The sequence below is a fragment of the Triticum dicoccoides genome, chromosome 1B (genome assembly GCF_002162155.2).
Source record: "Triticum dicoccoides isolate Atlit2015 ecotype Zavitan chromosome 1B, WEW_v2.0, whole genome shotgun sequence".
NCBI classification, from domain to species: Eukaryota; Viridiplantae; Streptophyta; class Magnoliopsida; order Poales; family Poaceae; genus Triticum; species Triticum dicoccoides.
In genome coordinates, this window is record NC_041381.1 from 336,186,155 (window position 1) to 336,192,238 (window position 6,084).

Genomic DNA, 6,084 nt, shown 5'->3' on the forward strand with positions numbered 1-6,084 from the left:
GCTGGCCGATCGGCCGAGGTGGGTTTTCTTTCCCTGTACCTATAGGACACCAACACGGCAAGATCTTAGATATTGGGTAGTACTCCCGCTGTCTCAAAGTGTTTTGCAGTTTAATTTTGAAAAGCAAAAACGTATTATATTTTAGACAGACAACATAATACTAATTATCTTTACTAGCAAATAAATCCGTGCGGTGCATTGAGAGATTAAACAATAACATACTTCCTCTGTAAACTAATATAAGAGCGTTTAGATCACTATTTTAGTATTATAAATGCTTTTATATTAGTTTACGAAGGAAGTGGAGTACATCGTAAGCATTCTCATTAGCATGCACGTCCTCAATTTTAACATGACAACCAATGACCGCTCAACATGAACGGTGGGCTTCAAAAAAAACTGAACGACATGTCAAAGAATGAACCGATTGAGGGTAGGGTTTTTCGGGATGCCAGATTGAAACATGAGAGGTGGTCCCGAGTCAACTTAGTTCAGCTTATTATAGTTCAGTCTGAAATTTAAAAGTAAAACTTAAAGAAATAACATTATCAATAATTTTGAACCTGATGTCATAAGCTAAATTTAGAAGTAAAATATAAAGAAATAATATTATGAACAAATTTAACAGTAACAATAGCATCAACCAGATTAGTCTGGAGTAACAGTGGCAGCAAGCAAACCTCCCGTGCACACTCCCCTCGGCGCCAGCTGCCAGCATTCATGTCACTGTAGAGCGCGTCGCTCAACATTGAAGATGGCTCAGGGTGGATGCGACCTCTCACTGTCTCCTTCATTGAAGCGGTGCGCCGGCCAAGGGCGCTGCTCGCGACACGTCTATGGTGTCCACGCCTGTTCAATGCCAGAGACGTGTGACTAGACGGGACGGATATCTACCACGGCCATTCAATGCTGATGGTCGTTCGTATGTCGCCATTAAGCAAGCTCGCCGCCCGAGAAACCCACTCCGGCGCTGCCATTGACGCACTCCGACGCACGCCTCACCGGAATCCGCTACATAAAGGTGGCCAAACATGGCAACTCCACACCACAACACAACACAAGGCCCTCCACATCCTCCTCCCTTGCACTGCATCTGCCATGAACGCCAGCAGGAAAGCACTGTGGGACAGTCTGCCGCCGGAGATGAAGCACGCAGTGGCCACCCTTGCCGCTGCCTGGCATAGCTGTCGTGCCAGGCGGATCGAGGCCGGCTTGCCGACCAGCTCGCCCGAGGTCTCCGACGACAAGGACGACACCATGATGGAGACGAGCTCCGACGACTCCGCCCTGGCTCCTGCACCTCCTGTGCACGGCGGCTTCACCATGAAGGAGGCACAGGCGCACTTCAACACCGCCATGGAGGAGGTGCAGCCTGCGCCGACACCTTTTTCGGCGTTCCAGCAAGCGCAGGAGGAACACCGGTACAACATGTTCCTGCTGGAGCAGCACCAGCTGGCGGATGGCCAGATCTACGGCGAGTGCGCGAGCGAGGAGACCGTGGCGGCCATGGCCGCGGCGAACCCAAATTTCATCGCGGGGAAGCGTGCCATCTACGATGTCGTCCGCGCTCAAGCCGCCGCTCGGCAGGAAGTGGCAGCCGCGGAGGTGCAGCTGCAGGTGATCGCGGAGGAGAACATCGCCACATGCGCCTCCTATGCCCCACCGACGAACCATCAGCCGGCCCGGTGGGACGACAGCGCCGACGCCACCATTTCCCTCGTGGACCTCACGTCCACCAGCAACGGACAAGGCGCGGACACCTCCAAGGATGAGTAGGCCACGGGAGGTGGCGGGGCCTGATGTCCCATGTGGGCTGATCCGTCTCACATGTTCTACTCTTCCTCGCCGGAGACGACACCTTCACTTCATCGGTCTTACCGCCGGTGCTCATGGAAACGGTGAAAGGAGGACGACACGGGCTTGGACGTTGGGCGCCGCCGCCATAGGATATGTTTAGGGGCGGGTCTTTTTTTTCTAAATGTTCGAAATGTAATTAAATCCGTCATGTTTGTACGAAATCCGATCGTGTTTGCATGAATTTTATCCGGTTTGTGAAAAAAAGTTTGAAATGTATGCAGCTAGCGTTGGATGGCGTCCTCCCACATCCGCAGACTGACCCCCCTATCCGCGGAAGGATGCGGGAGAAAATTTAAGGGTTGCCGTTAGAGATGTCCTTACTCCTTTCTGGTCCGTGTCATTTGTAGCCGACCAACAACCGCTTCACATTGGTGGGTGTTGGCATGCGGCGGCGGCAGCCGACCCATTGTACACAAGAACGTGTAGACATGCTACACGTACATGTCGAGCTCGGGTGAGGAGGTGATCCATCATTCTTTTCTTCGGTGGCTGCTGTCGTGGTGCCGGAGGCAGGTGATGGGCGTTGGTGTCAAGCTCAGAGATGTTCTGTTATCTTTTCAGTTTTGTCATGTCAGTCCTTACGTGACTTGTACTTTAATATTTATGATATGAATGAGACACGTATTACCATGCAAAAAAAAAAGCTAGTAGCTTTTCTTTAAAAGGAACAAAAACTAGCTAGTAGCGTTTTTTCTTTAAAAGAGAACAAAAGCTAGGTAGCAAATTCTTCCATGTTTGTATGCCTTTTTTCCCAACCCATCTGAATTTCAACTAAGGTACTTTTCTTTCATTTCTCACGAACGGTTCTGCTACCTGGACCCCAGCCGGAGCTTGCAACGCTCCTTCATTTCTGAAAGTGAATGCACAACCTGATTGGCTTTCCGTGTCTGTATTCCTTTGTTTTCCCAATGAATCTGAATTTTAGTTCTGAAAGTGCATGCACGGCCTAATGGGTTCTCATATTTAATCCCAACTAGATAATACCCCGCGCGTTGCTGTGGAAATTGCTTGCCATATATCTCGATGAGATTTGGTTATATATACATGAACATGAATAGATAATGAACAGTTGTAAAACATAGGTAAGTGTAAGATGAACATTGCTTAGTAAAATCATGCGCATTCTGATCATCAAGAATTTAGAACTACCCCCTCCGTTCCAAAATAGATGACCCAACTTTGCACTAAATTAGTACAAAGTTGGGTCATCTATTTTGGAATGGAGGGAGTATATATGTATGATCCAAATGATTTGGGCTTAGGGTCACAAAGTTTCACAAATAAAGTTTAGTTTGCCATTTCTTAATCTATGCATTGTTCAAAGATAGTAGTACACGTGTTGGTAAGCATAACATGTACGCTGAGCATGTAATAAAAAACATGAATGAGAAGTGGACCTAATTCAGCAACTATCAAAAATTTAGTGGGAGATTTACATATAGCTACAACAAAGTTGGAGAAGTGTAATGAGCTCAATTTCAATAGTGCAGCCAAGTAAAAAGCATCTGGCACCAGCTTCGCGCAAATATTACAAATAAAAAAGGACCAACAAAACTATCAAATAGGAACACTTCTATGCCATGCTCTGTTGCATACAAATAACAAAAGTAACTTCAGAAACGATAACGACATGTGTGAGGTGCTTTGTTAGTTTTGGTTGCTTGTATTTTAAATTTCTTTATAAGCGCATCACATAAGTTTCCATCCAGTTCCACCACCATAGATAAATTAGAAACTGAATGTGTTATAAAAATGACATTTACTTTAGTTTAACATGGAAAATTCAAGAACTAAGGGCGTGCACGTGCAAAAAAATAATAGTCAATGTTTTATTATCATCACTGGACAAACCATGATGCCTTCTCCCCCTAAATATGTACTAATCTAGAGTCAGATAATTTGAAATGGAGTGAGATGCATATTATGAACAATTTTATCACACCAGATATATATCGAAACCGCAGTATATTTGTATATGATAGCAGAACTCTGGAACTTTGGATCTGATTCCCTTCATCCCAAATAAGGCATGTTTATCTATAATAAGTTCTCTATGCACATTATTTACTTTGACATAATATATACATTAGTGATTCATCTTTAGTTGTCCATACCGGAAGCATATAGATCAGCATTAATATCCATAAACTGTATTGTTTGTAGCTAGATGGCTTAGTAAGCGAGTGGAACCTTGGTGCCCTCACCTGGCTTCGATTCCAGCGAGCTTGTCCAAGGCCGTGATTGCCTACAATACCACAGAGGTGATGCACCCACGCTAGCTACTGCATCGCCGCTGACTCACCTTCCATGAGGGTTACTTGGCAAGGCTTGATGCATGTGGATTACATTCAGAGTTTTAGACTGCATGTAAACATAAGATATAGAGTGGAGCCCTCAAAATTAAGACTAATTTATCCATCAACGTCAGTCACTTCCAATAAACCAATGGAGAATAGACGTGCAGAGGATGTACAGAAGACTAATCAAAGCAAAATCACACAATATAGAGACATCTGGCAGCAACACATATATACACTTCAGAATCTGTACATAAGCTCAGGCCACAAACCAATCACTAAAGTCTGAAAAGAAATTGCAAAAAGATGAAAAAAATAATGTGCATATGCAGTTATATACTCCCTCCGTTCGGAATTACTTGTCGCGAAAATGGATGTATCTAGATGTATTTTAGTTCTAGATACATCCATTTCTGAGACAAGTAATTCCGAACGGAGGGAGTACACACCAGGAACGCAAAGCACATATGCATCACTAATCGTCCTGCACATCACGCAATATCCAGGCCTCCAGGAAAACTACACGGACGTGGAGATCTAGACGAAGAAACGATGAGGCGACCTCATCTTCCTGCTCCTACCTTGGGCGACGGAGGCGCTACTTGGATTGGGATCTGGACCTCCATCAGTGCCGCCAAAGAAGTAAACCTTGCAGCCGTCGCTCTCGCCCTTCTCATCAATTCTGGTTCAGGATTAGATCTTCCAACCAAGCTGACTCACAATAAAATTGTTAAGATATTTGAAGATAAAGGGGAAGGAGAGCCCCCACCTCTAGCGCAGGTGATGCTGGGGAGGACGTCAGGGGTGGCAAGCATGGTTCACTGCGGTTGGGCAAACGGCGAGGTGTACGCATAGGCCAATCTTGTCCGCACCGGCAACCATCTTGCATCTTGCGGTTTAGGTCGGCAACAAAAGCAAGATGGAGGGATCCATAAATAGAGGGAAGAAGGGAAGAACCGGAAGGACTGCAGTAGAGATTTATTGATTGGGGGAGATGAAGGGAACCATGGGTGGAAGGTGGAGGAAGAGGCGAAAGACCAAGGGGCCGAACAGGGCTAACGCTTCGGGAGAAAAGTTGGGAGATGCAATGATGTTTCGTACGTGGGTTTCTAGTTCATTTGTGGCTGCATTTGTGGCAGGGAACGTACGCTAGCTGCTGGTTCATGGGAAGGCCAGGAAAGTGATGACATGGCCTCGTGGGATCAGTTTTTGCTGAGATGGCATAGTTGCTGATGTGGATAGTGTGCATGGTGAGAGAATAGGAAGTAGTGGGGAGCAACTTCTTAAGAATGATAGATGTGCATTAGGTTGAAAATGGCAAAGGAAATTTTATTACTCAATGATAGCATGTGCACAAAAACATTATATTATCCTTTTCTTGTTAATATATGCATTTCCAACTTTAATCCAAGTCAAGACTTAATATGGTTGCAAACATATTAGACATCTTCACCAAAAACAATTAGTCCGTAAGGACATGCATAACGAATGTTCAAGGTTGCATATCAACATTGATATTCTTTTAAGAAATCTTTATAGGCACAATTTCAAACAATATGGAAATCAACATTAAGCCATTGGTTTACATAGAACTCGTATCAGCAGTTTAGTATACATCATCGTATATGAATTGGTTATTGTGCACTGGACGAAATAGAGAGAATGATTATGTGCAAGTTGTAACCTTTAGCATATGATAGCGGGGGGAAATGATCATCCCCTATGGTGCCAATAATAATTTTTGTGGGAGCATAAAATTATCCTATCTAGTCAATTTAAATGGGTAGGAAACATATATAATAGACATTTCCAAAATACTCCATATATAAGAAAAGTATTAACTAAGGGTGCATCCTAAACATAATTTTAAAAATGATTAGCATGTAAGATAAGAGCATATTTGGAATCTATATATTTTTCTAAGAGATTT

The 6,084-nt window shown here is 44.3% G+C and overlaps 1 long non-coding RNA gene across 1 annotated transcript; it reads right to left on the reverse strand.

Moving 5' to 3' along the window:
* Window positions 1–4,371: 4,371 nt before the first annotated feature.
* LOC119304901 lies at window positions 4,372–5,296 on the reverse strand. The gene is made up of 2 exons (XR_005148486.1): window positions 4,924–5,296; window positions 4,372–4,836 (listed from the first exon to the last, which is right to left on the reverse strand). It is a non-coding gene; the product is annotated as an uncharacterized LOC119304901 (long non-coding RNA).
* Between the last annotated feature and the right edge of the window lie 788 nt (window positions 5,297–6,084).